Source organism: Pinus tabuliformis, chromosome 9 (genome assembly GCF_031772625.1).
Source record: "Pinus tabuliformis cultivar Carrire ecotype Pingquan chromosome 9, CPIR1, whole genome shotgun sequence".
NCBI classification, from domain to species: domain Eukaryota; kingdom Viridiplantae; phylum Streptophyta; class Pinopsida; order Pinales; family Pinaceae; genus Pinus; species Pinus tabuliformis.
Window position 1 is genome coordinate 390890880 of NC_142307.1, and position 17909 is coordinate 390908788.

Sequence of the window (17909 nt, forward strand, 5' to 3'; positions counted from 1 at the left end):
TTTCTATTGTTGATAATGAAAGGACCAATCTGGCTCTTGATTTTAAACTATGTTTTCTTCTTAGCTGATAGAAAATTAACCTCATCTGAATTTAGGATTTGCCTGATATATTCTAGTACAAATAACCTCATGGGAAGGTATTTGGGTAGCTTGTAAGGAGTGAGTTGACATCCATACACCCTAATTTCAGTGTGGTTATGGTACAAATAAGAGTCTCCTATTCTACTGTGCTCTGAAAACTGTAATAATTTCTTCATTTCTTCATTGATCCTAGGTTGACTGCTACTGCTTAGCATGTTGGCAACTGGATGAATAAAGGAGTCAATGAAGTCCCTGTAGGTGAACTCTGTGGAATCTTTTTTGATTAGGCATGTCCAGAAGATAACTAATTGTGGGTTACCCTCAGTGTCTGGTTTTTGGAGGCTTACTGCAAATCTTTCAGATTGGAAGTATAAGAACATATGAAACAAAACAGATGAATACTTGAACACACCTTCTTTAGTTAATTTAACTAACTGCTCATGGATAGAATCTAAAAGGTATTGAGCAAAGTTAAATGTGAAAGCAGGAGGCTGTCCTGGGAAGAAAATGGATAGAAAACCTAGGATTGAAATGTCAACATACTCATCTGTAAAATAGCCTAGAATACAAGACAACATTGAAAGAATCTCTCTTGTTCTTTCTGAAAAAATTGAGGCTAAATAAGGAGGGTTACTCTTTGGGGTTTCAGCAGATGAAGGAAGAAAACTTTGGAATATTTGAAATCACTTGGGAAAGTCAAGATTTAGATATAACTCGGTGAGTAATTCAATTGACAAAGGGGCTTCATCAAGCTTAGGTTGAATTTGCAACATCTAGTTTATTGATTCTGTAGTAATTGTGAACAAAATCTCTTTTCTAGGGGTTACTAGGGCGCTTTCACTGGAAAGATATTCAACTTGACAGAGCCTGATGATTTCTAGAAATTGTAAGGTTTGTGGGAAGATATACTTGGGTAGGTTTCAATCCTAGAGGAGGATATCATCAGCTTGGTCTATGTATTTATCATGGCTCCAACAGTGGAGCTCAAGGAGGTTGAAATCAGGGATTGTATCATTGATTTTGAAGTCTTTGTCAGCAAGGGGGTTATGTTCAACATCGATTATAGGTGGTTGCAGGGGATTGACATTTATAATACTCTTGGAGGCCATTTAATTTGTTAAATTAGTAGTTATTACTTTCTTGCTTAAGTACAGGCCTTGACACTTAGGAATACCTGGAAAATGAAGCTTTTAGTATGTAGAAGGGGTTCTAGAAGCAACTGAGGCTTTCTGGTAGCGAAATAGGCTTCAATGGTCTTTATAAAGCTTTAGGTTGAGTCGGAACTATCTCCTGGTGGTGAAAGGCTTGAATTCTGGTGTGAAATCTCTTGAAAACAGGTTGGCAGAGCTTTTTTGGCTTAAGAATAGGTCGGCAGAGGCTCTTTTTCGCAAACTTCAACAAAATAATGGTGAAAATACTATAAAGGGTAGGTTTATTGCTTTTAACCAACAATGGTTAAACATATGGGCACGGGGTTAAATTCAAATGGTAGGGTGGTTTCATCATACAGTTCGGACGATGCACTCATAGTTATCGCATTGTGAAAAGTGGGTTAGTGATTTTGGATTGGAGGATGCGATACAATCTAGAGCTGCCACATAGCAAGGGAGCGGGGTTGCGAAACTACTCATTTCACAACCAATAAATGGTGTTAAGGTTTGGGCAATTGGTGGTGTGATAGGTTCTATTGGCCATTGGATCTGAGGAATGAAGATCTGACAAATGGACAAATAGGAGAGGTGAGTCAGGGATTTGATAGGCGGGGCCCGGGGATAAGTGATGCGATGGGTATTAAAACAGAAGTGGGGACCTAGGATAATTGGTGGGGGAATTAATGAAATAAACTATAATTTATGAAATAAAATGGGGTTGGGAAAATATATATGCGGGATTTAATAATACAGTAAGAACATGAGTTAAAAAAGGATATTGGGTAAAGTTTTTCAATGGGGCCCGATACATTTTAAAACATTTCAAACTTAGGTTAAGTGGGTTTTTACATGTTTAATTGAAAAGGGGAATTAGTAAAGGGGAATTTACTTTTCTAATGAAAATATGCTTTTTTAACTAGGGAAAAGGGTTTTAGTAAGGGAAAATAAGTGAAGTAAGGGGAAAAGGTTAAAATGAAGGGAAGGGATATTTTTACAAGGGAAAATGAGTTTGGAAGGAAGTTAGTAATATGAAATGAGCCAATTGATGCTCTCCATGCCTTGTGAAAACTGCTTCTTCCTACCCATCATTTACCCTAACATTTTTTCTTCATTTACTGGGTGCATTTGAGCTTGTTGACCCTTTATTTTTCTTTGATAAGAAAACTATCTAATTCTAATCTTATAACTTCCAATGGCTTAGATTAAACTGATGAGCTCATTATTATTCTCTACCTAACTACTGATCTGCCAAGATTAAACAGTTTGGCTAGATCTTTATTCTCTATCTATCAGCATGAAATTTAAAGCATGAATGAATCAAGATTAAACTGTTTGATCATCATGGATTGTGGCATTTTGACAAGCTGCACACAATCTTATTTGCAAAAAGTAAACTAAGAGTAGTGGCATTTGAATGTGCACACTTTCATGATCTATTTTTATCTCTTTTTGGTGGGGTTCATATTTTATCTTCTTTTTTTATCCTTTTCTTTTAGTCCTTTGATTTTTCTTTTAGGACTTACCCTCTTTACATTTTTTAATATGGGAAAACATTTTGCAGAAAGAAAAAGTATGTACAATATTACAAGACTTTACATAGTCAATTCAAAATTATGAAGCCTATTATTATAGGAACCTAACAGTACGAACCTCAGGTTGATAATTTAAGTTGAGAGCCTTGGAAGCTGAAACATCCTTGATGCAATGCCCGGGCTCATCACTTTTTATCGCCATTGTTGGGGAGGTGTTCAAGAAGGTGTTTTTTTTACTTCCCTCTCTGACTACAGGGGAGTTAGAAGATCCTCTAGGTGAGCAACTAGAAATTTTTGAGGAACCCATAGGGGAACTTAGAACCTATCTCACATACCCAAACAATGGTTGAAAACAAAAAAAATGAGATTTTCCCTATCAGAGAAACCAATGGGGAGGCCAGAGTGAAGAATATAAGCCATGTTTACCTTCTTCATTTCCATGGCCTAACCTCTGAGGACCCTGACACCTTCATGTTCAAATTTGTTGTTGTTTGTAGCACCTATGACTATGCCTCTAATCAATAGAAACTGAAGTTGTTTCCATCGACCCTCAAAGATGCATCCTTTCACTAATTTAAGGGTTTACCTGGAGGAAACATCACTATCTAGGCCCAAATGCAATAAGCCTTCAATGACAAGTACAAGGATTACTGTAGGTCCAAAGAAACAAAGGAGGATATCTTTAGGATGACATTAGGACCAGATGAATGCTTAGAGGACTGTGAGGAAAGATTCCATCTCAATTATAGGAGGGCTAATAGTACCCTTGACCCTAAGTCACTCAAGCTCATTCTTATCCGAGGGATTAGGGAGGATGTAATGGAAACCCTAAACATGTTGTCTAGAGCAGACATCTACCAATTTCCTTATGATGACATCAAAAAAGTATTAAGGAATCACTCATCAACCATCAAAAATGAGATATGAAGTATGTTGGAGGATTTTAAGAGTTAAATGTTGCATACCTTTTCCTTGCAGGTGGATACTATGAAAATTAAAAGGAAGCAAGAGGAAGAAGAAAGGGAACTAGCTATCTTCTTCCCTAGATGCACTAAGAGACACCCTAAGAATGAGTGCCCACATAATGTCATAGAAGTTTGCTCTATCTATCAAGAAAATCATGCAATAGACAAATATCCCTCTCTATCACGTCTAAAGGTTTTATACCAAGGGGGGAAGAAGGTGGTTCAGAGAAACTCTACTTCATTAACCAAAGGATGCCCCAAGGTCCTCATCCATATCAATAGGGAATGTAAGGTTCACACTATCCTCATTACAATCCAAATCAGAATGCACCTTTCCAGCCTTGGTACCCTTCCACTCATCCATCATGGCCCACACCTCCTCCTTGGCCTTATGCTTCTCATTATCCTCCTTAGCCTATTAACCCTCTTTTCCATTCAAATCCACCTCAATATTATGAATGAGGAAACCCCCCATAAGGTTGAAGGCCTCAAACAACCAACCTCCTCTTTACTACCTCAACCACAGCTCCCTCACCATATCCCACCTAAGCAATCTAAAATTCCTTCTCAACCCAATATAAACCCAAAAAATAAGTAGGCACAATAGGTTTATATTGGGGATACATCTTATCTTACTTATGCTATGGAAATACAAGAGATCAACCTTCAGTCTAGGAAGGTGCTCCTAGATAATCACCCACCTTCTCCACCTGAAGAACTTGAAGAAGAGAAGGAATAGAGTGTTCCTCAAGCCAATGCACCTCCTTACCCTGAAAGGTTGGTCCACCCTAAATAGCACACCCCAAAAGAGGCTGAACTTCTTAGAGACTTGAAGAAATTTTGTGTCAAAATACCCCTTCTCCATGCCATCAAAGATGTTCCAATTTATAATAAGCTTATAAAGGAAGAGTGTTTTAAAAGTCCTGGGAGAATAAGAAGAGATACCCTCACTATCAATGTTAATGGACGGTTGTCTGACCTGATGCTTGGGAGGATAATCTCCCCAAAGTACTTGGATCCTGGTAGCCCGGTAATGGATGTTCACATAGAGTGAATTATGGTCCCTATTTCCTTGATTGACCTTGGGGCTGCAATCAATGTGATGACCAAGGAAACCATGCTCAAGCTCAACCTCCAAGGGGCCTTGAGAAAGACCACTACAGTATTGTAGCTTGCAGATAGATCCACAATATCTCCTTCTTGGCTCAAGGGGCTTGGACCCAGGTTCCAAGTGCAGTGCGCATTGACAAACCCTCAACCACTGGCCCTTTTAGCAACGACCTGAAAGCAGATCGCAGTTTAACCTGAGGTGGTTATGGGAGGTTGTAGAAATAGGTTTTTGTAGCCAAAGGGATAGTGCATTGTGGCACCTGTGTGTTTACTTCTATTTTATATTGATCTACAACTTCACATACATAAAAGACTTCGCACTAATGCTTTACTTCACATATTTGTGCTTATTTCATAAATATATTGGAGAAAAATATAATATGTATCCATTCACTTAAATAAGTAAAAAGCATGCATATTAGTATATATGAACACCTATTATGAATATAGATACGCAATAATTCACCAAAAATTATTCTTCTTTATTAAGATAAATCTTTCAGTACATAATTCCTTCGACCTACGCACCTAGCTGCAGGTGGTCTGCGCAATCAGCTAAAGACTCTTCCAAGGCCTTTGAGAACTCAGCTACAGAGCCTTTCCTAAAAGCCTAAAATACAGACTAAATACAGAAAGTATGATCAGCTCATCTACATATTCTCTATGAATGACTCTATTTGAAAAAGCATTACATCTCCTTATATACATTTCATTATACAAAACCATGGTCCACATACTATGGGTTCGACAAAACAATGAACTATACCCCCGATACCCATTACAAAATGAGGGGCTTTGACCCACCCCGAATCCTCTAGACATCACATGGTGAATAGAACTTCGCAACCTCTGCGCACTCTGCTCCTCAAATTGCGGATTCTTTGACCAAAACTAGACCAACTTGGGCAGCGCCCAATAGGCCCCCAACACTCACATGCCAATCGTCCCAAGTCACTCATATTTTGTGCCCCGAATATTTGTTGTGATGCTCATGTAGGTGGAATTATAATGCTGAAGTATTTCTGCTACCTGATTCTCCTCTCTGAACACTTCTTCCAGCAATGCCTCTATGGTTGGTCGAACAGTCATTTGCAACACTTCGTTCTCCCTCTGTCATAGTTCTGTAAGCTTACTATCGACTTCCTGCAAAATGTGGAAGGCCTCATCCTGCCATGGTTGAGTCCTTTCTATCAAAATATGCTCCTTTCACTGAAGGTCTTCAATCTAATTTTTAAGATTCTTCCCTTCAGTGATCCTTGCGAGACTAGTAAGGTCTTCACATTTGCCCAGATTTTGTCCAACTGATTCTACTTTGTTTGGAGCTCCTCATAAATCCTTTGAATATTTGGATCTTCCTGCAATGAGGTCCAAATATGCATGGTTTCATCTAGTAGTCTGGTACAGTCCGCCACTGTGCCAGCGATGCCTTTCAATGCAAATTTCAAATCCTCTTCCCTCTACTCACATAATTCCAGTGGCACGGATGGTTGTAGCCTCATTTGCAGCTCAGTAATCTTTACGTCATACTCAAACTTCATTTCTGCGATCTTATTCTTTGAGTCTCTTATCACAAGGGCACGCTTCATGAACTTCTCTATTGGTGACTCCTCTCTAGCTGCTATTGTTGCTGGAATGCTCCATCCATTCCCTTAATCAATTGATTGAGCTCCTTCTTCAGCAAATCTCTATCCTTCTCCATCTAAATGCTTAATAGTGAAGTGCGTTATTCTACTCCTTTAACTCATCTATGATATTTTGATGGAACCCATGTAATACCTTAATCGGAAGTGCAACAATTTTCATGTTGACGTTTTCCCCGTCTTTTGATGCTCTTGTTGGAAATAATACTGAGAGGGGGGGGGGGGGGGTGAATCAGTATCATCATATCAATAATTTAATTTCCCAAATAGATTTGTATACGCTACTTCAACTAAGTGAACTAGCGTGTATACACGACTGTACTTAAAGAAACCAGCGTATATGCAGAGAACTTTAGATTTACCCAATTTATCATGCATTGAACTTTAACCAGTATATCAAAGATTTATTAGACAGCGCAGTAGAAATATAATAAAGCATCACACATAAGAAACACACATGAACACCAAGATGTAAGGTGGAAACCCAATGTGGGTGAAAACCACCTGCTGCTGTCGTCTTTGTCTTCTTTTAATAATAAGAAAATATGTTTACAATCTTGTATTGGTGTAGACTTATACCAGTACGGAGGCTTCTACCTACATAAGGGTACAACCTTCTCTCATTCTCCAGTGTCTACTAGAAGGGAGCTACAACTCCCTATCTCTTGTACTTGCCAATATGTTTACTAGTACGTAGGTGCCAACCTACAAAAAACTCCACTCTTCTACCGGGGATCACGTTTCATGAATTTTCAGAATGGATACTCCTGGAACACAACACCAGAATCTGAAGGCCACGTTTCATTCAATTTTCATATTGGACCCATTAACAACATCATAACTACAATACAATCATCAAGTACATCTGCATCAACCAATCACTGAACCTGAAACTGATTATTCAGAACACTGTCACCAGAATACAGTCAGCAGAACCCAGAACTCTGCAACAGCAAACAGAAACCACTGAAACATATTTGATAAGGTATACGCTACTTCCATGTGTCGAACCTGTGTGTATACGCTCTTTTATCAAAGCCAACCAGTGTACACATTTGTAAATATTAATTCATAATTTTTCAGCTATTCCAAACTTCAATTATACCCAGATCACAATATTACAGAATAACACATGTGTCAATATTCAGATCTAGATTATGCATGATCAAACCATATAATGATAATTCAATCTAAGCCTTAAGATCCCGATCCATCATTAGATCTTATCCCTCATCAACCGCTAAGGTTCAACCTTGGTTCAGATCCAACAAAGCACCATAAGCTAATAACCTGCATACTAGATCTCACACTTCATTAGATATTCGATACTTGCACATATGGCCTAATGATCTTCTCCTCCTTTTATAGTTTTAGACCTTTCTCAATACCATGGACCAAAACCACTTAGGACCAATACCTTGGACCAAACACCTAGGGTCAATACCTCAAACCAGATACCTTGGACCAATACCATGGATCAAAATACCATGGACCAAATACCATGGACCAAAAGCTTAGTTTTCCAACATATACACGCTTTTCCTTCTGTGAAAGTGTGTGTGTACGTATACGCGACTTATATACAGTTAACCTACATGTATACGCAGCTTGGTCAAGGTGAACCTACATATACCTCTCTTTCTTCATTCTATGTAGACTGATCTATAATTCTTTGATGTTAACCTGTTGTACTGTGATATTTCACTTGAGTGAGTTGACATCAAGGACAATACCTATATCATCATGCCAACAATCTCCCCCTTTGGACTTGATGGCAACAACAACACCAAGTCACTCTCCCCCTTTGACATCAAGGGAAAAGGGTCATGCTCCCCCTTTGACATACATTATGCTAGTCATGCTCCCCCTGAGTAAATGTTGAATTCTCTGATACGCTGAAATGTACAAGCAAAGTCTGCAAAAATATTTTCTAAAAGAATAACATGACTCTATCAATGACCTTCCTATCACCAATGACTTATACATACATCTATCTCCCAACCAAGTGGGGATATACCAAATTTGACTCATCCACCCAACCAAGTGGGGATATACCAATTGTGTATACATGACAAAAACAAGAAATATTACATCATCCATCCCATGTAAAGTGGGGATATAAATTACATCATTTGTCCAAGAGGACCCATCCAAATGTATGAGAAGACATATCACACCCTAGACTATTACATGACTTGAGCAGCCAATGATATAAATATCTGAAGCCATGGCTGGACTCAGCAACCATAATGCCAACAATGTTGAATGTATGTGAAGGCTAATGCTCCCCCTGAACCGGTGCTACCTGTGCAAAATTAATGAACAGAGCATATCATCAATATCAGTTAGAGTACCCATATCAGAGCCTGCCCCACTATTTTTCTTGCCTGAAAAACATATACGCTCCTTGACTCACAGAAACCCACGTGTGTACGCGACTTCACTTTAGGAAACTCGCGTATAATCACCTTTCTCTAAAAAGTTTGATCTAATAGCAGGATGATGCAGCAACTACTCCCAGCTTTTGTCTAAGATATTCAAATGTCTCTCTAGGTAGTGGTTTACTGAATATATCAACAACCTATTCTTTGGAGGTAACATATTCCAATTTGACCTTTTGTTCAAGCACTTGTTCACGTAGAAAATGGTATTTGATGGGTATGTGCTTGGTCTTGGAGTGCATGATTGCATTCTTTGAAATACCGATGGCACTTGTATTATCACATAGAATGGAGATGGGTGGAGTGCATGTGATTTGAATGTCTTTTCATGTTTGCATCATCCAAAGTAGTTGTGTGCAGCAAGATGCAACAGCCACATATTCTGCTTCAACTTTAGATAACACAATTGAACTTTGTTTCTTGCTGAACCAAGACACTAACCTGGAACCCATATAGAATGCACCACCACCAGTGCTTTTTTTGTCATCAACACTTCCTACCCAATCTGCATCTGTATATGCATGAAGAGTAAGATATGTATCTCTAGGATACCATAAACCAAATTTTTGTGTTCCTTAAAGATATTTTAAAATCCTTTTGACCGCCCGAGGGTGTGATTCCTTTGGATTTGCTTGGAATCCTCCAACTATTCCTACTGCATGCATGATGTTAGGTTGGGTACCTGTTAGATAAAGCAGATTGCCAATCATGGATCTGTAAGTTGGTTGATATACTATTGTTGATTCATCATTTGATCTGAGATTGCATCCTATTACCATTGGGGTACATACAGGTTTAGAATCTTCCATGCCGTACTTTTTCAAGATCAGTTTGAGATATTTGGTTTGTGAAAGAAAAATACCATCTTTATTTTTTTGAACTTGTAGACCAAGAAAATAGGTAAGTTCACCAAGCAAGGACATTTCAAATTCTTGCTGCATTACTGAAGCAAAATTCTGACTCATGGATTCTTCATTGCTACCAAAAATGATATCATCAACATAAACGACAATTATTAGCAATTTATCAATGTCAATCTTTGTATATAGATTGCTATCTGTTGTCCCTTTTGAAAAACCCCATTGGTGTAGATATTTGTCAAGGTGGTAATAACAGGCCCTTGGAGCCTGTTTTAGACCATAGAGAGACTTTTTGACTCTGCATACAAGTTTTGCATCATTTCCAAGAATGAATCCTTCTGGTTGTTCAATATAGACTTCTTCTTCTAAATCTCCACTAAGGAAAGCAGATTTTACATCCATTTGGTATACTTTGAATTTTTGAAAGCTAGAAAGAGCAAGAAACATCCTTATGGCTTCAAGTCTAGCAACAAGTGCAAATGTTTCTTCAAAATCTATACCTTTTTGTTGAGAATACCCTTTACAAACAAGTCTGACCTTATTTCTAATAACTTCTCCATTTTCATTCAGCTTGTTTTTGAATATCCATTTAGTTCCTATGATATTTTTATCATGAGGTCTAGGAACTAATTCCCAAGTATTATTATTTTCAATTTTATCAAGTTCTTCATTCATGGCCTTGACCCAACATTCATCTTTGCATGCTTCATTTACATTTTGAGGTTCGGTGGAGGATAGTAATGCTAGATAGCTTGAGGTTTCTGTAATAGTTCTTCTTGTCTATACACCTGCCTCTTTTTCCCCTAAAATTTGAGTTTCTAAATGATTTTTCTGAACATACCTAGACAGAGTCTTTTCTTCTACCGTTATTTCTTCTTCTGGTGCTTCATTGGTTTCTTCTTCAAAATCATTGTGATTTGATGTGGGAAAATAATCCCCATCTTCTTCATTGTCATAATCTTTTTTTTTATCTGTTTTGGATTTTTGCATGCTTCATCAACTACAACATCAATACTTTCAAAAAATTTCCCAAGTATTTTATTATAACATTTATATCCTTTACTTCGGGAAGAGTAACCAAGAAGAATACCTTCATCTACTCTGGGCTCAAACTTACCAAGTTTTTCATTAGTCCTTTTGATATAACATTTTCTTCCAAAAACTTTAAAGTATTTTACAGTAGGAGTCTTACCATACCAAAGTTCATGTGGAGTTTGAATGTTGTTTACCCAAACATTTTCTTGGTTGAAAATAGTGATGACGGAAAATGTAGCTTCACCCCAAAAGGTTGTAGGAGTTCCAGATTCATCTAGCATAGCTCGAGCCATTTGTTGAACAGCTCTGTTCATTCTTTCTACCACTCCATTTTGCTGAGGAGCCCTTGCGGTGGAGAACTGCCTTTTTATTCTATGTTGTTCACAAAAGTCAAAGAATTGATCCGAGGTAAATTCCCCTCCTCGATCAGATCTGAGGCATTTGATTTTGCAATTTGATTCATTTTCAACCAAAGCTTTGAAGGCTTTGAACTTTTCAAATGCTTCATCTTTATGCTTTAGAAGACCTATCCAATACATTCTGGAAAAATCATCAATGAACAAAATAAAATATTCTTCTCCACGAGGTGAATTTTTCCTTGATGGTCCACATAAATCAGTATGAACAAGTTCAAGAGGCTTACTAGCTGTCCCTTCCTTTTCAATGAAGTGAGATCTACTTTTCTTACCGAATTGACATGGTTTGCATATTGTATTTTTAGGAATATTGATATCTAGAAGATCACAAACAACCTGGAATCTGCATGCTTTTCTTATTTGAGAAAAGCTTAGATGTCCCAATCTTCTATGCCATAGCCAGTTTTCATCATTTTTTCTTAGGTAGCATTGTTGTTGTCCTCCCTTGAGTATGTATAAGTTGTTTGGAGTTCTTGTTCCTTTGATCACAGTTTCTCCTATATCAAGCTCACGAACAACACATCCATTTGATCGAAACACCACTTCATTTCCTTGATCACACATTTGACTAACACTCAATAGGTTATGCTTTAGACCGTCTACATACATAACATTCCCAACTTTAAATTTTTCTTTCAAGAAAATAGCGCCTTTACCTTTTATGACAACAAGAGTGTCATTTCCAAATGAGACATTCTTTTCCTTTTCTAAGGCATTATATGAGTGAAGTTTTCTTTGTCACCTGTCATGTGTTTTGAGCATCCATTATCGATGTACCACTGATTTTCTTGTACTTCTGCATACAAGGCTATACCACATCTTTCTATTTGAGGTTCTTTCCTTCTCCATATCTTGGGATTTAATGAAGTTTTCTCCTTTTGAGATTTTTGCCGAAATTTTCTCCTGCATTCAGATTCTTCATGGCCAAAGTTGTTACAGATTGAGCATTGTATTTCATTTTCAAGAAGAGAAAAGTTATTATAGGAAATTTTCTTGACCCCTATCACATTCCTTTGATTTTGTGCTTCTCTAGTCATGATGGTTTTGTAAGCAACACATTGAGTAGCTATGTGTCCAAAATTATGACATGAGAAACATTGACCATTAAAGAAGTTCCTGCGATTATCAAATCTATTGACCTAGTGATTGTAGTTTCTATTGATGTTCATATTTGGAGAAAATTGAGTATGATTTACCTGAGGTTGGTTGTGGCTTCTATTCATCCTTGAAGTAAATTGAGCCTGATTTACTTGGTGAATTGCTTTATGCCTCTACTGACGATTGTCATACTGTTCACTGTTCTCTGTTGCATCAAGATATCTTTTAGTGGATGTTGATGGTTTCTGTGATTGAGATGCTTCTTCAGTATATCCAAGACCTGTCTTTATAAAAGGAGAATGATGCACTTTGATAATTTCATTTAAGGTTTTTGATCCTTTAAGCAAATCTAAGATTGAGAGATTTTGTTTTCTCAAGATCCTTTCTTAGACCCACAATTTCACATTCTAGTTTTTCATTGTGTTTTTCCTTTTCAGCAAGTTGGTATGTCAGTGTATCTACAATCATATTATTTTCTTCTAAACAGATTTAGATTTTAGATATTTCTTCATGAATATCATCTTCTTCTAAAGCATACCAAAAATTATCATCATCATAAGCCATTAGAAGTCTATAGTCATTACTATTTTCATCTTCATCACTATTTGATAAACCGTCGCTATATTCATGAGTATAGTAAATCTTTTTACTTTCACTTTTTTTTCTATTCCATTTTGTAGATTCCTTCCCTTTATCATATTTATCTTTATGACATTTGGCAGGATAATGACCGACTCTACCACAGGCAAAACATTTGAAGTGTAGTTTACCTCTAAATTATTTCGAACCCCGTTGAAGCTTCTTGACAAAGTTTACTTCATATTCTTCTTATGAAATATGTCCTAATTCATTGAGTTCATCCTTTCCTTTTACTGAAGCTTTAAATACAACTTCTCTCATATCTGATGGGCCTCCTTTTCTCATCTCAAAGGCAGTCAAGATTTCGTGAAGTTGTGTCATAGTGATAGTCTGCAGATCCTGTTTTTCTTCTATGGCAGATACTTTTGTTTCAAATTTAGCATATAAGGATCTTAAAACTTTCTCAACTAAGGTAACTTCCTTTATATCTTCAGCCATATTCTTCATATAATTGACAACCTCATCTATACACAAGAAGTAATTAGTTATACTTTCATCATTGTGCATCTTAAGAGTTTCATATTGAATTATGAGAGTTTGAAGTTTAGCACGTTTTACCTGAGAGTCTCCTTCGTAGCTCAGAACGATTTTGTCCCATATTTCTTTGGTTGATTTGAACTGAATAACTTTGACAAACTCTGATTGTGACAGACTTCCCAATAATGTATTGACAACCCTAGCATTGGTTTCATATTTCTTTTTAACTGCCATATCTATAGGAATTGATGATGGAAATGTATATCCTCCTTCCACGATTTCCCAGACATCTATTCCAAGAGATTGTATATAGGTTGTGGTTTTTATCTTCCAATAAACAAAGTTACTCCAGTCAAAGATTGGCGGTCTGATGGATCCCACACTTTCTTGATTACTCATGATGATGGATCTTCCTTCAAGCGATCAAGCTTCTTCTGAAGGACCTGCTCTGATACCAATTGTTGGAAATAATACTGAGAGGGGGGAGGGTGAATAAGTATTATCAAATCAATAATTTAATTTCCCAAACAGATTTTTATACTCTACTTCAGCTAAGTGAACTAGCATTTATACGCGATTGTACTTAAAGAAACCAGCGTATATGCAGAGAACTTTATATTTACCCAATTTATCATGCATTGAGCTTTAACCAGTATATCAGAGATTTATTAGACAGTGGAATAGAAATAGAATAAATCATCACACATAAGAAACACAAATGAACACCGAGATTTAAGGTGGAAACCCAATGTGGGTGAAAATCGCCTACTGCTATCGTCTTTGTCTTCTTTTAATAATAAGAAAATCTATTTACAATCTTTTTCTAGTGCAGACTTATACCAATACGCAGGCTTCTACCTGCAAAAGGTTACAACCTTCTCTCATTCTCCAGCTTCTACTAGAAGGGAGCTACAACCCCCTAACTCTTGTACTAGCCAATGTTTACTAGTTCATAGGTGCCAGCCTACAGAAAACTCCACTCTTCTACCAGGGACCACGTTTCATGAATTTTCAGACTGGATACTCCTAGAACACAACATCACAATATGAAGGCCACGTTTCATTTAATTTTCATACTGGACCCATCAACAACATCATAACTGCAATACAATCATCAAGTACATCTGCATCAACCAATCACTGAACCTGAAACTGATTATTCGGAACATTGTCACCAGAATACAGTCAGCAGAACCCAGAACTCTGCAACAACAAATAGAAACAACTAAAACATATTTTATAAGGTATACGCTACTTCCATGTGTTGAACCTGCATGTATACACTCTTTTATCAAAGCCAACCAGCATACACATCTGTAAATATTAATTCATAATTTTTTAGCTATTCCAGACTTCAATTATACCCAGATCACAATATTTATAGAATAACACATGCGTTAGTATTCAGATCTAGATTATGCATCATCAAAACATATAATGATAATTCAATCTAAGCCTTAAGATCCCGATCCATCATTAGATCTTATCCCTCATCAACCGCTAAGGTTCAACCTTGGTTCAGATCCAACAAAGTGCCATAAGCTAATAACCTGCATAGTAGATCTCACACTTCATCAGATATTCGATACTTGCACATATGGCCTAATTATCTTCTCCTCCTTTTATAGTTTTAGGCCTTTCTCAATACCATGGACCAAAACCACTTAGGACCAATACCTTGGACCAAATACCTAGAGTCAATACCTCGGACCAGATACCTTGGACCAATACCATGGATCAAAATACCATGGACTAAATACCACAGACCAAAATCTTAGTTTTCCAACATATACGCACTTTTCCTTCTATGAAAGTGAGTGTGTACGTATAAGTGACTTATATATAGTTAACCTGTGTGTATACGCAGCTTGGTGAAGGTGAACCTGCGTATACCTCTCTTTCTTCATCTATGTATATTGATCTATAATTCTTTACTTTTAACCTACTGTACTGTGATCTTTCATCTGAGTGAGTTTCCATGAAGGACAATACCTGTATCATAATGCCAATAGGTCTCTATCCACTGGTGATTTAAACTTCAACACTCCAGCTGGTACCTACAAAATCCTTACTCTGAACATTATTTTTATTCGTCACTCTAGCTGTGGTAGCTGACCTATCTGTGTTGGTTTTCTGGTTGTCTATGTCAGTACCTTTAACTCTATGCTACCTTGTTTCACCTTTATCGAGATTTTTTGTAGCAATCATTGACCTTGTCCTAATTCTCAGTCGTTACTTCCTAGACCTTCTCACCAATCTCATCGACATCTCCATCAATGAGGAGAAGCAGTATCATGTCCTTATATTTTCTCTCCTTTTCTTGGGCCCGACGTAGTTATTGTAGGTACCCTCTTTTTAATGATGAATGGTGATTCTTCTATTGGATCTATGTTACTGACAGGTTCATGGATATATTGTTTTGTCTCTGGCTCTATCTTTGGCTTTGTTTTTTACTCTATTTCTAGCTTCATTTCTAGCTATGACTCTGCCTATGGTTCCTCTATTTCTTTTCCTTTATCTGTCCCACTTAGACCTGCGTGATGTGCGGTGCCCCCTGCTTCTTTAGTATCGTCTATGGTTGGGGTCATACATTTGGCTGACCATTATTGTATTATTGTGAGAAGGTTGTCTTGAATGACCAAGTATAGTATAGGGTGCCATGTCTCCATTGGATCCTTTTGTTCCTTGATGTAGACACTATGAAAATCAACCTTGAATGCTACAATGTTGCAATACTTCTCATACAAACTAGGTGATAACCTAGGATACTAGTTCACCACCATGTGCAAATCCATGCTCAATAGCACAAAGAAAATTATGTTCTACTTGGGGAAAATTTTAAGAACCACCCTAAATTTATATGTATAATAAATGGGCAAATCCCCATGATACATAGGAAAAATGGGAGGTGATTTTATTAATAATATAATATGTTTTGGCGAATCTCTCACCAGATTACATTATCTTGTAAAGTCATGGCGAATCTTTCACTGAATTATAAAATCTTGTAGGATCTTGGCAAATCTTTCACTGAATAATAAAACATTGTCAAGTCTTAGCGAATATTTTGTTAAATTATGAAACCATATATGATAATAGGAAAACATATTGATTAAACTGTAATATACTAACATACATGTTTGGAAAAAATAAACATAATTTTCTCTTCCTACAAACAATGTTGCAAGTTTAAGTGGATGTGTTTGTTAGGTCCCTATAATACTAGTAATTACCCCATTACTTTTGTCATTGTATCCCTTATTCTTATTGTTGTGACCCTATTGTCCCCATATTGTTATTATTGTGCACCCCAGAAGCCCACTATTGTTATTTATGTGGCCTTATATTATTATGGTTAGGTTGGCTTGGGTTATATTGTGACCCCTTAGACTCCTATATAGAGAAGGGAGGTTTTGTTATTTGGATCATCCAAGAATTTCATTTGTGTAATGTAAAGGAGGTTACCCCCTCGAAGAGGCTGAATTATAAGGTGTTGATCTATCTTTTCTATCTTTTTATGAGCTGGTTTCATAACATTTGGTATCAGAGTTGTGGATTCTAGGGTTTCGCTTCTCCAAACAGGCCATCGTGGCATTTTCGCTATAACCTTTTTTTCTACGATGTTTCAAATGCTAAAAAAAAAACCATTTGGGTTGAAATTGTTCTAAACCTCGGGTTTGAATTTCTTTGCTTTTTGCGCTATATTTGCGGAGATATGATCTGAGGAAGTTGGCCTCTTTGCAGACTTCCGAATTACATTCCAAACAGGTGACCTGGGGAAAATAGTCATAACTTTTTTTTTGAGCATTAGATTGAAATTTCATAAGAATTTACAGAAATAGGACGGACTTTAGTTTCCTGTGTATATTTTTCAGATCCTAAGGTCAAAATAGTGACAAGTGGCACTTCATACAAGTTTGCTCTTCTGAAAAGGTATATAATCAAGTCATCTTGGGAGATTGTGCATAACTCTTTCTTGGAGAATCTAAATTCGATCAGACTAGTGGCAATGGAAAGAGGACACAAAGGGCTACTGCAAGTTGCAATTCCAGAACTAGAAGATCCGAAATTATAGAGATACGTTAGATTCAATATCGGTGCCTACAAAGTGAAAAAAGGTGTGTATTTTTTTTAAATATTTGCATAAGCTTGGTTTGAAAAATTAGTCTGAAGGAATTCAAAGGGCATAGTGAACCATTATTATCAGTAATTGATGCCCTGAAGAAAGAAAATGGAAACACCTAGTAAACAACCTCAAAGCTCTAGCATGACTCATGAAGAAGAGGAAGAAATGCTACATGATATATCAAAATTACGAGACCAAGTGCCACAAATGTCACTCTCACAAAAGCTAACAAAAGCTAATATAAATGGCGTGGAATCTAAGATAAATGGCATGGAAGCTAAGATGAATGGCATGGAAGATAAGATCAATGGCATGGAAGCTAAGATGGACGGGATGGA